The 17,875-nt window shown below is 37.0% G+C and overlaps 1 protein-coding gene across 2 annotated transcripts in view; it reads right to left on the bottom strand.

The window, feature by feature from the left end:
- Window positions 1-17,875, bottom strand: part of fhip1a (FHF complex subunit HOOK interacting protein 1A) — a 99,167-nt gene that overhangs the window by 65,151 nt on the left and 16,141 nt on the right. The window lies entirely within an intron of this gene.

Below are 17,875 nucleotides of genomic sequence, written 5' to 3'. Positions count from 1 at the left end.
GAGAAAAGGAAAACTATTTGTTCCATTATGTCATTCTTACCGGAAAAATTAGTAACTTTTAAAAAGCTAGTAAAGGTAAAGGTTTTCCCCTGACATGAGGTCCAGTCATGTCCAACTCTGGGGGCCGGTGCTCATCTCCATTTCTAAGCCGAAGAGCCGGCATTGTCTGTAGACACCTCCAAGGTCATGTGGCCGGCATGACTCTGCATGGAATGCCGTTACCTTCCCGCTGGAGCAGTACCTATTGATCTACTCACATTTGCATGTTTTTGAACTGCTAGGTTGGCAGAAGCTGGAGTTAACAGCGGGTGCTCACTCCGCTCCCCGGATTCGAACCTGCAACCTTTCGGTCCACAAGTTAAGCTGCTCAGCTCTTTAACATGCTGCACTACCAGGGGCTCCAAAAAAAGCTATATAGATGCAAATGTAATCAAGGGCCTAAAAACCTTAATGGCAGCAGATCCTGTCTGAACTTGGAAGCTAAGCAGGATCAACTTGGTTTGTACTGGAATCCACCAATGCATTTCGAGTATTCCACCTTTGAGTATTCCTTGCTTATGAAACTTCTATGAAATTCATGGGGTTGTCAAAAGATGACAGGACTTGAAGGCACACATTTTGGCACGCACACACATGCGTACATAATTTACACAGTACATCTGTCCACTGTTATTTTTTTCAAGTTCCAACTCTGAGAATTTTTTCTTGAACTTAGGTTCTCAAGATTTTTTAGTGTTATATTTTGGGAGGCACTATCCCACAAGTACAATGCTCACAACTATCATTTTAAAAAATACACATAATTACTGCAGCATTTCCTATAGTTTTGCATGAAGCAGATTGTCAGTAGATCTCCACACAAGTAGGTGAGTGCTATCCATATATTTTGGCCCAGCTAGAAGGATCACAATTCAGATGTAGGAAATCACCTATAAGTATACCTTGTCTAAGAAAAGCCCATGAAATTAATGGAGTCTCCACAAGTCGACAGGAAACTTAGAAGCACATACACATACAATAACAAATACTGAAAGACAGTGTTGTTTGCATGTGATGAAAAAATCAGAATGTTTAGAGCAGTGGTTCTTAACCTGTGGATGGAGCCCCCGGTGGAGCAATGGGTTAAAGCCTTGTGCTGGCAGGACTGCTGACTTGAAGGTTGGGTTGCTGACTTGAAAGTTGCTGGTTCAATTCCAACCAGGAGAGCGCACGGATGAGCTCCCTCTATCAGCTCTAGCTCCATATGGTGACATGAGAGAAGGATGGTAAACCTCAAAAACATCCGGGCATCCCCGGGCAACATCCTTGCAGATGGCCAATTCTCTCACACCAGAAGCAACTTGCAGTTGTTGCTCCTGACATGAAAAAAAAAACCTGTGGATCATGGACATACCACCCTTCCCTGCCACATAGAGACCCATGAAGGTTTGAAGTTGGCTCAGCCCGCCTCCAGCACACAGCAGAGCAACTCCATGACAGTAGCCAAGGCAAGGATCAGCTGGCTGGGCCTGTGCATTGTTTTCGAGCACTGTTCCTGTTAGCACCAAAAGAAGGTAACACTTTTTAAACGCAAACCTGAGGGTACAAGATTTTTTAAAAGTTTTTAAAGGTCTAGTGCAAGCTGCAAAACAATACTGGCAAAAACCAAAACCCCTGATATGAATTGTTCACATGATCAAGGATAGCTGTTTAGCGAGAATTGTACATTTGCATGTGTTGCCTGAAACACCCCCTGCTTCCACTGCTGTCTCTTCTGGTGCTCAAGAGTAAAGACAACACTTACCACCACCCTTTCCTGCTGCTTCCTGCTTCCTCTTGCATTTAAAGTATCACCAGTGATAAGTAAAAGCTTATGCCATAGCACCAAAAGATTTTTTTTCAGGTTGTTTTACATAAAGTTATCTTTATATGGCTGAAATATAATCATGGGGTGTGAAGAAAGCCTTAACATTATTACAGCTGCTTGTGCGTTGCTTTTCTGAAGATCATATCTATATATTATCTGAGGAGCTATGCAGCTTTTTCCACATGCTATTCAGTTGTTATAAATTTTTATTTCATAATAAACCACTGCTGCCCATATCAAACATTCAAAATTCACGAGTTCAGTTCCCAAAGAAGCATTGTTTTGAAAGATAATATACTTTCTTCCACTTTTCTGATTCTAGGTCAAGGTGGATGCCTCCAAGGGTTTCAGTTACTGCATTGTGAATTCCATGCATACTTTAAAATAGTAGGCAATGGCTATGCAACTCAAGGACTTTTGAATAAGAGTGATAATATGGATATCTCAATCTGTTTTCAGAGTTGGTTTTGATATACAGACCACCTTGGTGGCTCTCATGAGTGATCTCATTGTCCTGATGGAACTAGATGGTGAAGGACCCTGCTATTTCTTCTGAACATGTAAGGAGATTTCATTATCATCAGCGATGGTATCCTCTTAGATAGGGTCTTTAGTTTGAGAACTACCCTGTTTCCCCAAAAATAAGACATCCCCAGAAAATAAGACCTAGTAGAGGTTTTGCTGAATTGCTAAATAATAAGGCCTCCCCCGAAAGTAAGACCTAGCAAAGTTTTTGCTTGGAAGCATGCCCGCCAAACAGAATACCAGAGCTTGCAGGATTGGTAAATGTACGTAACATAGATACATGGAAATAATGGTAGTAACAAGAAATTCTTGATAGGATTCACAGCTTGTTTGGTTATGCTGGTTTGTGATGACAACTACTGTATAGTATATAATAAATGTTCATGTTTTTGTTCAACAATTAATGTGAATTCTTCTTCATGGAAAAATAAGACATCACCTGAAAATAAGACCTAGCACATCCTTGGGAGCGAAAATTAATATAAGACACTGTCTTATTTTCGGGGAAACACGGTAGCAAGCCATAGGAAAAGGAAGTGTTATGCTAGCCAGAGTAACACAACTCTCCAAGACACATCAGGAAACACAGAAATAAAGTACTGTGCATTTTTCCCAAAGGCAATATCAGTGTCTATCCTGTAGTGGGAAACCAATGTCAACGACTGCAGCTATGCAGCCACTCTACCCTCTAGAGTCCCACTGGTCTAAAAAGACACAAGATACAGCAATAGTCTGCATGGAATGACAATGAGCATGAGCTGCAATGTCCTTTTCAGCTATTTTGTAGGCCAGATGAATTATGGAAACCATCCACTTCAAGAAGTACTGTGAAGAAACAGGCAGTCCATTCTTTGAAGAATAGGAAAGAAAATATCTTGGAGAAGTCCAGAAACCAGAAGAGCTATTGATGTAGAAGCCAAGTACTCTCTTGGTATAGATGGCAATGTAGTCTCTTCTTCAATTTAGAGGTCAGATTCCATATCAATGCATTCAGAACAATGCATGCAAAACAATGTCTTGGTTCACACTGAATGCCCTGATTCATGTGCATATCGGTCACCACTTCAGGCAAAAAAGTAATATTTGGTCTTGGAATGACCTTATCTTGATATAAATGCATGTATGGTTCATCTACTCTGAGAGTGCATAACTCTCCAGCTCTCCTACCCAATGTAATTGCCACCAAAAACAGTATTCCAAATGAGTAGACAGAGATCACATGAAAATACAAGATACGAAATCTGAGAAATCTAAACCAGGAGATCCAAGTCAAATCTATATCAGAAAACAAACCAAAATTCTAGCCAATATTCCTATTTATGCTACTGCTACTGCGGATAAAAAGGAATTGGAGGGTTAGCTAGGAAGAATGTTTTATAGCAACACTGAAGATACATATAGTTACCAACTCTAGAAATTTAAAATAATGCATACTGTTTAGAAGATACCCAAATATACTTTGAATGTCATCTTCTTGCTTCTTGGCATTGGGTTAGACTGGATGGCCTGTGAGGTCTTCCAATTCTATGATTCTATGATTCTATAGAAATCTAGAAATTTGGGAAATGGCAATTGCAGTCAGAAGTAGGCTGACCTCCTGAAGCGGAATTGGTACTTTTCTCTCTTCAGACTATAGCAAAATCCATAATTTTAGTCCCCTGGTCTGCCTTTGACTTATTCACAAGGTTAACATGTACATGAGTATATACAATAGTACTTGATAATTATTGTGGCTCCATTTTCCATTAATCTCTTATATCCAAAACTGCATTTTAATCGTAACTATTGTTTCAAAGAAACATAGGGTATAAAATTGGTTTGTTTTAACTTTTAGCCATACTGGAGGAGACAGGGAGGAGGTAGCTCATGACTTCCAAATCTAGAATTTGCTTTGCAAAACAAGCTTATAATTCTGCAGGTAGTAATGCAAGATTGTCCAGTTTTATTTCTATTTTTTAAAGTTTATTTCTCTGATGGAAGGAGTGGAATCACCATTTTGATTACCTAACTCTGCTTTAAAATGAAAGCACTTAGTTCATTTTGTCAGCGAAAAATCTTTCCCAAACACTGTCAAGAAGAAAGCAGCAGGTTCACACAGATCCTAAGGAAATAGCAGCCCCTAGGAGGATGAAACAAGTAACTGCACGAGTTCTTTTAAAATAAAATTTAGATATAAAAATATGGTGCCACAAAAGGGAAAACCCCATGTCCATATCAAAGTTAATCAAAAGACAGCAGAAACTGAAATAAGACTCACTGTTTTCACTCATGTAGTTGCAAAAATCTATACCACAAGAAATCTAAATCTCAGACTAATCAAATCTCCCAAAATCAAATTTACTACACAGTTTTATTAATGTCCTTTAAAGTAATTTTGAAAAACATGTAGTCAGTCTGTGATGGGAATATGGAAATACTTCCTGCTGCAAACTGTAGCTTTCATACTGCTCTTATCTATTCTTTTTTTTACTGTTTACTTATTAATTCTGCAATATTTATAGTGGTAAACCTTTGTGACTATGGTTTTAATATATCAGGTTTTCCAAATAAGTAAAATAAAAAGTATAGTATGATTCAAACTGAGGACAGATTTCCAAGTTGTTACAGTTATCCTCTCTGCTGTTTCTTGTATTTGCAAAACAAGTTGTTGCTATGATACTCCACATACTCCTTCAGCTTTCTAATAACATTAATAGATCTATGGATCATACAGTTAATATAGAGCATGTTTCATTTAAAAAAAATCACTATACCTGTAACAAGATCCCAACTGCATAATTCCTGCAATAGAACAATTGCCTTTTGATGTCCCAATGAAGATTGTTGTTGTGCGCCTTCATGTCCTTTCAGACTTATGGCGGCCCTAAGGCAAAACTATCATAGAGTTGTCTGGGGATGAAAGTGTGTGACTCACTCAAAGTTATCTAATAGTTTCTATAGCTGAGCAGGGAATCCATTCCTCATCTTCAGTCATAGTCCAATGTTTGAACCACTACACTATACTGTCTCTCTGCAATGAAAGTATCATAATATAATTTATGTTCCTTAAAGCTGCCTCTCAACATATGGCAACTCCATTAATTTTATAAGGTTTCCCTAGGATCAAAAAACTCAGAAGTGGATTGTCATTGCCTTCCCCCGAAACACAGCCTACAGCTCCAAGGATTCCTTGGTAGTTCTTTATCCAAGTACTAATTAGGTCTGACACTGTTGAGCTTCTGAGGTCAGACAGGATCTGGTGCCTTCAAAGTACTATATTTAGTTATTTAAGATATGTCCAGCTTTTAATTTGTTATATATATATACACACACATACACACACACACACACATGCATATACATATACAGTAGAGTCTCACTTATCCAAGCCTCTGGATAATCCAAGCCATTTTTGTAGTCAATGTTTTCAATATATCATGATATTTTGGTGCTAAATTCGTAAATACAGTAATTACAACATATCATTACTGCGCACTGAACTACTTTTTCTGTCAAATTTGTTGTATAAGATGATGTTTTGGTGCTTAATTTGTAAAATCATAACCTAATTTGATGTTTATAAGGCTTTTCCTTAATCCCTCCTTATTATCCAAGTTATTAGCTTATCCAAGCTTCTGCCGGCCCGTTTAGCTTGGATAAGTGAGACTCTACTGTACATACATACACACACATATATTGTTCATAAGTTGCATTACAAGGTGCAAAGGCAAGACAAAGACTGGAGGTGCATCTCCACAAACCAAATACCCTGGAGCCGATCTGGAGTGGAGAATTCTGGATCACCCCAGGTGAAGGGAGTCCACACTGTCCATAGGGCCAAACCTGGTTAGGACCTGCTGGACAGCCACCCTTACTATCATCTTGTTGACATCGTAACAGCTGCCCAGGAGCTCAAAAGTCTTCCTGGGTGGTGATCATCATCTTTGCTCATAGTTGTAAAACTGCCAATGCTATTCATAATAATAATAATAATAAAATAATAAAATTTTATTTATACCCCGCCACCATCTCCCCAACGGGGACTCGGGGCGGCTTACATGGGGCCTTGCCCAGAACAGTACAATATAGCAAAATATAAAACAACATATCATAATACAATTAAACAATACAATAAATAATCATATACAATGCAACACTATATATATATATATATATATATATATATATATATATATATATCAGGGCGGGCCGCATGAGACACTTAATTAAAACTTGGGGTGAGAAAAGGATAAAAATACAATCATGGAGACCAGGGACATAAGATAAAAACAATCTAGAGGGTAGATGTTGGGGGAGTAACAAAAGAAGTGTATAATAGTTACTCTCCGAAAGCACATCGGAAAAGCCAGGTTTTTAAATCTTTCCTGAAGGCTAAAAGAGTGGGGGCTTGCCTAATTTCGATGGGCAGTGAGTTCCATAAAGGGAATCGGTGAAAGGAGGAATCTCCCCCATCGCCTTTCCTTCCTTTCTTCTCCAAATCACGGTGGCACTAAGTGCTAGCAAAGACAAAGCTGAGAGCACTTTCAGGTTCCAGAGCCACTGCTACAATGGCAACAAGACAAAAACAAGTGTTCGCCCCGTCCTTTCCAACTGTTACATTGCCTCGAAGTTGGAGCATTCCTTGACTTTGGCTAAGGTGGGCAATACCATTTTAAACGCCGAATTAAGGCAAATGAGAAAAGAGAAAAGGTAATATACTGTACATGTGCAAGCAGACTTCAGAGAAACTATTAAAAGTAATCTTAAATGTAATGCATCGCCCTTGGTATATTAAAGCATAACAACAATACTTTTATGAATGGTTGGCACTCTGACAGACCTGGGGACCAACATTTATGCATGTACACACATCATTGTGTTTAGGCATTGTGTTTCTGCTGAAAGATGATTCCCAGTATTTTTAAATCTGCACAGCTAAACATGGATGCTCTTACCAGCTATTTCTCCCACTCCTTTGCTCTAATTTTTATAATCTAATGTCCGGCTAACACAATAAAATAGGGAAAATTTTCTAAACTCAAAACTCCACTGTTAGTTTTGCATTTTAATAAAGCATTATTTATGGAAGTCACCCATATTATCTACTGCATCATCCAATGTGCAGAGGATCTGAGAAAGAAATGTAGGTTTTCTCATTGGTGCAGAATATGGATTTCTAGAATATGGTCACAGTGGGGGTTCTCTTGCTACATCAAATGCAATCTCACTGTTACTAATCTGTCTGGAAAAAACAGACAAAGTAACATTTGCAAGACTGAGAGTATTGTGGTGCCAAGAATCTTGCCCACTAGATTAACAAGGGCACTGGGTGCTAATAGGAAGACTGGCAGAACAGTGATTTCTCACAAATATTCACAAATTATATCTGATACTGACATAAACTGAACTGAAATCTACATTTGTGATAATGTAGAATTTACATTTTCTTTCTTTAAGTAATATTACTTTCACTGAAAAGACTGTTTTGCTGACTATGCCAAGAAAAAGTTACAGCAAACCTTTGTTCAAATATTTGAAGCATATGGATCCATTAAAAACTAATGAGTAGAACTCACAATCCATTACACTGATTCAATCTGCATCTTCTTTAAAACATAAGCTTATATAGTGCAATCATCTCCATTTCTATGTTAAATTTTATCACGATAAACTTATTATGTTATATGGATGAAATTAACAGCCACTTATATACATGAAAAGTTTAATTCCAAAGAATAATATCAAACTGGATCAAGTAAACAGTATATTACAGTCATGTCTGTTTTTGAAACTATGCATTGATAGTCTATGAATAATAAGCTTTTTTTTAAAGTGTACTAAGAGCACTAAAAATTACAACTTTTTCTGTACAATAATTTATCAGACCACTATAGGATCCTTATTTTGTAAATAAACCACCTGTAGAACTTTTACATTATGACAATAACTTGATATTCTGCACACACAGTTTAACGACATCAAGATTCTCCATCCTCTGTGACTTTCATTGCCCCCTAGCTCCCATAAGATGTCTAACAAAATGGTCAGAAAAAAGCAGTACTGTCATGAAAAGGAAAGAGATTTTTACAAGGGGGAAAATCATAAAGGTTATCTTCAATGCAGACTAGTTGTTGTCTGTCTTGTGACTATCAAACTAATGTAATTCACCCGGACCAGACCCATCAGTGTACCAGCACTGAAAACAAATTACTCTGAGCTAAATTACCCATCCTTACTAATAAATTTCCTGGGTTCAGAGATCCACATAGTCAGAATGACTAATATTTGCATTAAGCAAATGTATTGCCATAGTAACAGAGACACTACAGAGCTATCTACCTGCCACAGCCTGCTAAATTATTTATCACACCAATACTACAGTGACACTGTGTAAATGATCACGTTCATTAACAGAAGCTTCTGCGCTGAAAAACTGTAACACATGACATCTAGATTGATTGCTATTTATTAAAAGAAAGGGGGAAACCTAAATTGTACTGATGATGTTAAAGCGAAGGGTACAGAAATGGAGGGGGAGGATTGGAAAACTGGGCTCTCTTACCAGAAAAATGATTATTATCTTGAAGCAGAACTGAGGGGCCTATGGCTCTCCAAATGTCAACAATTCCAGTTCCTATTAGCTCTAATCAACTCAGCTAATTCTATGGGTATTGTGTTTTAATCTTTGCACTTTAATATATGCATTTTACAGTGTTGTGTGTTTATCTGGGTGTTTTAACTGTATTGTGCCCTGCCTTGAGCCATGAAAAGACATTGGTAACAAATAAAATGTTTGTTCTTGTTGTTGTTGTTGTTTCTGCTGCTGCTGCTGTTGAGTTATGGGAGAGCTGGATGTCACCAAAGTATGGAAATGCAAGGCTTTCTATTCTATTTTAAAGTATTAAAAACATGAAATGCTTTTCTCACTTATCCTGTAGTTCTGCAGAATTATAAGAAGCCAGTGTCCTGACTGGCATATATCCAATGCAGATCCAGAAGAATAACAGAGATCATAATCAGTCACTTTAGTGAAAACTCAGATGAGTAAGTGTCAGTAAGACTGTTACGAAAATGCCAAAACGAAGAAAGAAGATAAAAGGAAACAGAAGTACAGGTATGTTAGTTAACAAAGAGTTATGTATTTATTTTGTTTATTTATGACATTTATATCCCACCCTTCTCACTCCAATTCCTCTTTTTCCTATTCTTCTTTTTCCTCATTTTTCTCCTGCAAGATGGATGTTTTAGCAGCATCAGCACTGAGTGATCATGAAGGACGGCTGGGTAAACACTGACTTTCAGTATTAGGTTTGAGCAAGATACCAGCAGTAAACAATGCAATGCATAAAGCACAAGTTGGGAAAAAGTTGGATTTTACTGTAGTTTTACTGTACTCTGCCATTTGTGCCTGCCTACAACAGGCAAAGTAAATGGCAACTGCCTCTGGAATCTTTTACTAACTACACAAGAACAGAGATAGCAGAGGAGAACAGATAAGCTTGCCTCATCACTTGCAATTCTTTCAAAATCATAGATCTGTAAGTCTGGCCACCAAAATAGAAATCCTAGGAAAAATAGAGGCAGGACAATGCAAAGTCACTCTTGGGTGCATCTTGGGAAAAAGTCTTCAAGAACTCTCTAGAAAGTTTAAAATGTTTTTGTTATTTATTGCAAGCCTCAGCTGATCTGGTTATGTTATTTCACATGCACATAGTTACTTCTGAGTGAAAAATTTCATGGGGACGAAGTTTCACAGTTCTCACCCATTTGTCCTATAGAGAACACCAATTTTTGTGCCAAAATAGCTGCGCTGGCAAAAGAAAGAAAGAAAGAAATGAACAAACAAATGAACGAAAGAAAGACTGAGTTGTTAAGAGATACCTGATACCTCATCACACTACAGTAAACTATTATGATGAGCTAGCAGCAACTTTTACATAGTTCTATCTCAAAATGTGTATTGGAGAGAAACAGTATGAGAAGGAATACTGACATGTTATTAAAGATTTCCACAGTGGCATATGAATTTTTAAAAGGCAATATTAAAGTAACAAAGAGGGTAATAAATACTATAACACTCAAGGGTAGGCATAGTGCAGCCCATATGACAAATGTAGTTCCACAGGACCTTTTTTATGGTCCCCACAGTTACTAAGGATCAAAATATTGTTTTTCAAAAAGAATTTCTTTTCAGAAACAAATGTTTTGATCCATAATGCTCCCACATGGACTCTAGGGGTGTGGAGAGCAGTTCCGTCCTGTCCGAAGAAATCCTGCTACCCGCCCTCCCCAGTCAAAAATAAAATTGGAACTGAATTCAAAAACATTTTTTGCCCTTAAATTATCCAAAATGTCCATCTAGTACAGTTGCATCTCTATCAGGCATTTCAAGGCAAACGTTGTTGTTTTTTTTCCTTTTTTTATGAGGGGAAAGAATGGGCAGTGCTTCAAGGTCTCCTAGTCTTCCGTGTTTCCCAATCCAATATAGCGTGTATTTTTGAAAAAAAAACCCACAGAATTATTATGGTCACACAAATGCAAAAAAGGTTTAGCTTTAGCAGATTAGCCACATATATATAGTCAATTAAATATTACATAAATCAGAAGTTTCATCTATTTACAGTAAGGTTGCTGTATCTTTTTTTAAAACTTATCAGACATAAATATGAAACAAATCCACATAAATAAAGCAACCTGCAAACTGAAAGGAAAAACCAATTGTATTTTTTTTAAAAAAATCTTAATTTTGCACCCTGAAAAATGCTTTTCATGTGTTCTAAAACAAGATGAAAGAAAACAGAAGAGTGGAACATTCTCTTCCTTTTCCTGGGAACAATTGGCACTATTTTTCAATCTACTACGTCTGTTTTTACATATTTCTTATAGTATCTATCATATGAAAATCTGTTGAAACAAATAATCAAAACTCAATATGTAACACTGGCAACATACAAAACAGAGCACAATTCAAGCACATTTGTAATATATGCAAAGAAGTATCATTCACTCGCCCAGGAACAAGTCAACATTGCACCTCCTAAAGTTTTCTCCAAAGTTGAACATTTGTACAAATTTATATGAGGAATTCTAAGAGGCAACACATAATATTGAAGTACTTCCTAGAATCCACAAAGATAGAACCTTATTTTATACCAGTAAACAGGATCAGACTAAACTGGTAGCAGAGAAGACCCAAATCATTATTTGAGGGATCACTATTCCACCACATTCAACCAACCTAATACGTCTCTAGAGACTGTCGGTTTTCTAGAACATTTTCCATGTTCTTCACAGTGTAAAATCAATATTAAACAGTACTAGAATCAAAGCAATGTTAAAACCTACAAATGACAAGTATTTTTAAAGTGAGCCTAAGCCTCATGCTAGCATTCTCCATATTTAGCAAAACTGTGAAGACATCATGGTCACTATTACATCATAGTCTTTTACTAACAGCAAACATTTCCTGCCTAAAGTTTTGTACTAACTTTCACAATTAAAGTTGTTTTCCAAAAGCTTTCATCTCAATATTTTATATATAATCCAAAATGAGTGAGTGCTATGAAATACCAAGCAGTATAGACACTCAGATGTTCCTTGACGAACCTATCTTGAAAGGAACATATCACAGCCTAGCTGCCTGAACCATTTTCACCCACCCTCTTTCCCAATTTGGAAAAGCACCATGTGATTTATGTTGTAACTCTTATCTGATATACAGATCAATCAGATGTGCAATCAGGGGATGTGAGGTACTTCCTAAGTATTAAAAGGTAAGAGGCGTGTTATATATTTTGAATATGATACATTGCAAGCATCAACTGTAACCAAACTAGTGACTAAACACTGCTCTCTTCTGCACCACATCAGAAATTGTCTAAGCAAAAACACAGTAGTAACTTCAATTAAGAATTCCAGCCAAGATAAAACATGAATACAGTAGAGTCTCACTTATCCAAGCTAAACGGGCCGGCAGAAGCTTGGATAAGCGAATATCTTGGATAATAAGGAGGGGTTAAGGAAAAGCCTATTAAACATGAAATTAGGTTATGATTTTACAAATTAAGCACCAAAACATCATGTTATACAACAAATTTGACAGAAAAAGTAGTTCAATACGCAGTAATGTTATGTTGTAATTACTGTATTTACGAATTTAGCACCAAAATATCACGATATATTGAAAACATTGACTACAAAAATGGCTTGGATAATCCAGAGGCTTGGATAAGCGAGGCTTGGATAAGTGAGACTCTACTGTATTTGACAATGTAAGTTACTTCATCAGAAGTCTATACTGACTGCCCTTTATATAATGAAAGATTACCAACAATTTGTTTTCTAGGTACAGAATAATCTGTTCTAGTCTGTAGTTTTTACAGCACATCTGCAAATATTCCCATAAGCCTTGCACAGTTTAATCTAGTGTACAGATGGCTTAAATCTCACCAATTTAACTGCTTTGCTTCTGGAAAACGAAATGTGTTGATCTGTGCCAGCAGTGCAAAAGAAGCACATACTGCACTACCCAGTACATAATTTTATAGCCTTGTTCCATAGCCAATTTTTGTTGTCATTCATATCATTTATCAACTAGCCTGGAAACAGAAACTCAAAAAATACAAACAATAAGGCTCAAGTTGGAACGATTCCTCTCCATGCCTTACTGAAAACCCTGACAAAGTGACAAGAAAACAAGAACTGCACACTTATTATTTTAATAAAATAGAAGTAACATGTTATATTCATTTAGTTATTCAGGGAAAATATCAGAGCTTTTCCCTGGTGCTTAAAAATACTGATGAAAGAGCTAAGCTAGCCTCCTTTGAAATTTCATAAATAGGGCAAAACAATTGAGAACATTTATTGTATATATTAAGTTTTGAATATGAATACTATGACACTACTTTGTTCATTCGCAATCCCTGCTTGGATTATGCAAATCAATGTAGCAAGACTGCTTGGGAAATAAGGAGGTGTGCTAATACAAAAACACTATACTGAGACCAAATAAACTGTACAAAATCCCTCAAAAATGATAGGACCCATGAAACAGACAAGTCACATCTACCTAGAAGAAGCAACCTTAGAGTATAACTTATCTTTATACAGGAGAAATCATGATAATTTAATCCTTATCTAATTGTATTAGGATACACACGTAATAAACAAGCCATATTTCTAAGCTTTTGCAAAAATGATCCTGTGTCTGTAAGCAGGTTGGCATTATGAGCACATGAATCTCTGCTTCTAATAGGAAATGATTAACAGTAAAACACTTGAAGCATTTTGGCGGAGGAGTTGTAATATACCTATACTGTCTTCTGCTTCCAATTTCAACAAATTGGACCAAGCTTATTTCAGTTTCACCTGTTTGTGTTGGCTCTTTTCTCACATAAATATCTAACTATTAAATGTATGTATTTTCATGATTTTATAGCCTACACAGACAACAGCAATTAATCCATCAATTTAGAAATCAACAAAAAGTGCTTTGAAACAGACATCTCCTAGTCACAAGATATTATGCAGCTCTTTAAATTACTTTCAATAGGTTGTGGCAGAAAATGATTTTTAAAAGTACAGGCAATCTCTGAGTTACAAACACTGGACTTACAAATGACTCATATTTAAGAATGGGGGTGAGACAACAAGAAATGAAAGAAATCTACCCCTAGGAAGGGAAATTTACTCTTGAAAGAATACTCCTGGGAGAAAGGTGTCTCCACTGAAGCTTTCTCACCAAACCTTGTCACAACAGGTCATTTTTTTTAAAATCCAATTCTCACAGGGACAGAAAGTGATGTGAAATCTTCTGAACAGGGGCACAGACAGGAAAACAAATACCACAGGGGTGTTCACCCTTCCCTGTGCTATCCAAAGCTAAAATTAAATATTTTTGCTGGAGTTACACTTTTAAAATGCACCTGTTCCGACTTACATATAAATTCAATTTAAGAACAAACCTACAGAATCTATCTTATAACTTGGGGACTGCCTGCAGGAGGAAAACACAGGATTATAAACTGAAGCTGTTCAAGGGTCGCGAGCCAAAATGTTGCTTATTGCTTAGGATGCAAGTGGATTATGGCAGTCTGCATTTTTAATCAGATTTCACAGTTACATGGACATTTCCGTCCTTGCCATAAAGGTGAAGCACTTGAGGAGCTCAGATACTGCCTTTTTACACCCCTAATACTGTTAAAAATTATAATATTTCTTTAAAAAAATACGCTGTTTCTTCTTCAAATGTATCATTTTACTATCTTAAGATAGGCAGTACTGAAGAACTAAGAAAAGCAGCCTCCAAAATATTCAAGCACTTGCCTTTGGCTTTGTGCTGTATGCACTATTAAAATGCAAAGAACACTCTCCTGTTAATTTTTCACTTCAGGAAACTGCGGCTCTTCTTTGAGAATTCATTTAGCAGAAGCTCTTAGAACAGCTTCTCTTTAATTGTATCAATTCATCTTTCATTTTCCCCAGAAATACATCCTTCATTTGCAACTCAATTTATAAAAGAACTTAACCTTAAAAACAGAGTGGAAAGAAAAGTACTTCTAGTCCATATATTGTCCTGCCTGGCCCAATAGCACAATGGACCATTAATTAATTAAAAGTTATTTTTATACATTTTATAGAGAAGTAAAGATCTCCATATGAAATGCCTAATTTCAGATCTCCTGTCCCTATGGAGAATGCATTTTTATAATAACACAGGTGAGTACTGATATAAGTGAGAAACATTTGATTCAAATTGGCACAAAATGCCATCGTCTCAATATTTTCAAGAAAAATCAGAATACAACATATAATAGAAGCAGTAGTAGATTTCAATACTTTGTATATGCAAATCGAATGATCCAAAACACTTACTATCATGTCGGAGCCCACAGTGGTGCAATGGGTAAAACCCTAGTCCCGGCAGGATTGCTGACCGAAAGGTTGGCAGTTCGAATCCAAGCAAGTGAACTCCCATCTGTCAGCTCTAGCTCCCCATGTGGGGATATGAGAAAAGCCTCCTATAGGATGGTCAAACATAAAACATCCAGGCGTCCCCTGGGCAACATCCTTGCAGACGGCCAATTATCTCACACCAGAAGTGACTTGTAGTTTCTCAAGTCGCTCCTGACATAAGGAAAAAAATTATAATGTCATAGATATATGTAAAAAGATAGTGTCTGGATCAAAGACTAATCATTTCCCAAAAGATGCTCAATTTCTGCAAAGCAAATGGGCATTACATGGGATTATGTGTAAATTCTCAACAAACCAAACCCAGATTGAAGATGAACCACATTTCAATTGTCAAGGTCAACACATATAGCTGAATACACACACACACACACGTTTTCATGCATTGATTTTATCACCAATGTATTGTGAATAAATTGGAAAAGTTTGATCTTTTTCAGCGCAGATGTCTAGGCAGCATATCCAATTACAGTAGAGTCTCATCCAACATAAACGGGCCAGCAGAATGTTGGATAAGCAAATATGTTGGATAATAAGGAGGGATTGAGGAAAAGCCTATTACACATCAAATTAGGTTATGATTTTAAAAATTAAGCACAAATTTGTGCACAAATTTGACAGAAAAAGTAGTTCAATACGCAGTAATGCAGCAAAATATCACAATGTATTAAAAACATTGACTACAAAAATGCGTTGCATAATCCAGAACATTGGATAAGCAAGTGTTGGATAAGTGAGACTCTACTGTATGTCTTACTGGGTTATTTTTGCAACAATGGCATTGTACCTAACTTTTGTCACCTACATTTGTAAGCTGCTGTAAAGGTGAATAAAATATCCCACTTGCTCTTCAAAGGGTTGCAAGATTTTTAAATGCCAACAGCCTTAAGCTCAAGAAGCAAATTGCCACATGGCTTCAAACCAGGGTGATATAAGCAGCACATTTAGAATTGGTTTGCACTTTTGGTCTGAAGCCTTCAACTGATTTTCCTTGTAACCCATTTATTTTATTTTGTCTATGTCAAATCCACACATGATGTACCGTATATGCTAGTTTATAAGTCAGAAATAAATGACAAAAATCTGGGGCAACCCCCTCAAAAAAATCTGGATCAATTTACACATGGATCAATGCTGGAATAGTGATCCAGTAACAAGATGCAGAGATGAAAAGCAATGCCATCCATTATCCTTTCTGTTGTGTTTTAGGACTTTATCCTACATAGGACGCAAACTGGCATGAAAAGGATCATCACTTTTCATGATGATTCCTACCACATTATGCTGTGAGCATCCTATCAATCTGCCTCCCTCTTGTAATAAAGCCATCCTACACTTCTGATGGGAAAACTCAGCAGCAAATTGTAACACATTTCCATCACCCCCTTTTTGCCATTCCACTTCTGTGCCAGCATGAAGTGATGTTGGGGATGGGATTATCCACCTATCCCACTCTCACTGTCTTCCTCATTATTCCCAAGGCAGCAATTTTGTGATTTTCAGTTTGTTTTATTAACTTTAGCTGGAATTGCAAAATTGCTTTTAAAATATTTCAAAAATTAGAGAACAGCAGAATTGTGAGATGACGGGGTTATGGGGTTATATGCAGAAATATGGCAATGGATTGGTGAATGAGTGCAGTTGTGCAAATACAGAGACATGCAATAGAAAGGATGCCTGTTCTGGTTGTTGCTGCTATCAGTGTTCACATAATCATCATGTAATAGTGGCATCATGCAATGAAGTCCTTAGTTATATATTTTCCCCTTCTTGATTTTTTTACTATTATTTTCTTTTCGGCCTGTTCTTATTTTGAACATACTGTATATTGTTTTGAATTTGATTGTATTAAAGTTAATAAACACATTATTTTTAAAGGAACCTACTGCCCTTGGTGACACAGTGGGTTAAACTGCTAAACTGCTGAACTTGCTGACTGAAAGGTCAGCTGTATATTATTTATTTATTTGCAGTATTTATATTCTGCCCTTCTCACCCCGAAGGGGACTCAGGGCGGATAACAATGTACACATACAAGGCAAACTTTCCATGCCATATGAACATAGCGACAGAGACAGAGACACAGAGGCAATTTAACCTTCTCCAGCTTCCAGCTTCCTGAGGGTATGCTCGATTCTGGCCACAGGGAGAACAGCTGCTTCATCATTCACTGTGATACCAACTTCCTCATTCCAAACGTTGCTGGACGATTTTTATGGTGTTGTAAATTAGTTAAATTAGACTCCCCACATAGTGGTACCTAAATTTCCTACTTGATAGATGCAACTATCTTTCGGGTTGCTTAGTCAACAACAAGCAGGGCTATTTTTTTATTTTAATGGTCGGGTGTTCACTCCGACACGGGCTAGCCACGAACTCATGACCTCTTGGTCATAGTGATTTATTGCAGCTGGCTACTAATCAGCCTGCGCCACAGCCCAGCCCAGTTTGAATCTGATGAGCAGGGTAAGTTCCCACTATTAGCCCCAGCCTCTGCCAACCTATCTGTTCGAAAACATGCAAATGTAAGTAGATCAATAGGTACCGCTC

The sequence above is a fragment of the Anolis carolinensis genome, chromosome 5 (assembly GCF_035594765.1).
Source record: "Anolis carolinensis isolate JA03-04 chromosome 5, rAnoCar3.1.pri, whole genome shotgun sequence".
NCBI classification, from domain to species: Eukaryota; Metazoa; Chordata; class Lepidosauria; order Squamata; family Dactyloidae; genus Anolis; species Anolis carolinensis.
This window is presented reverse-complemented; position numbering and strand designations above follow the sequence as displayed.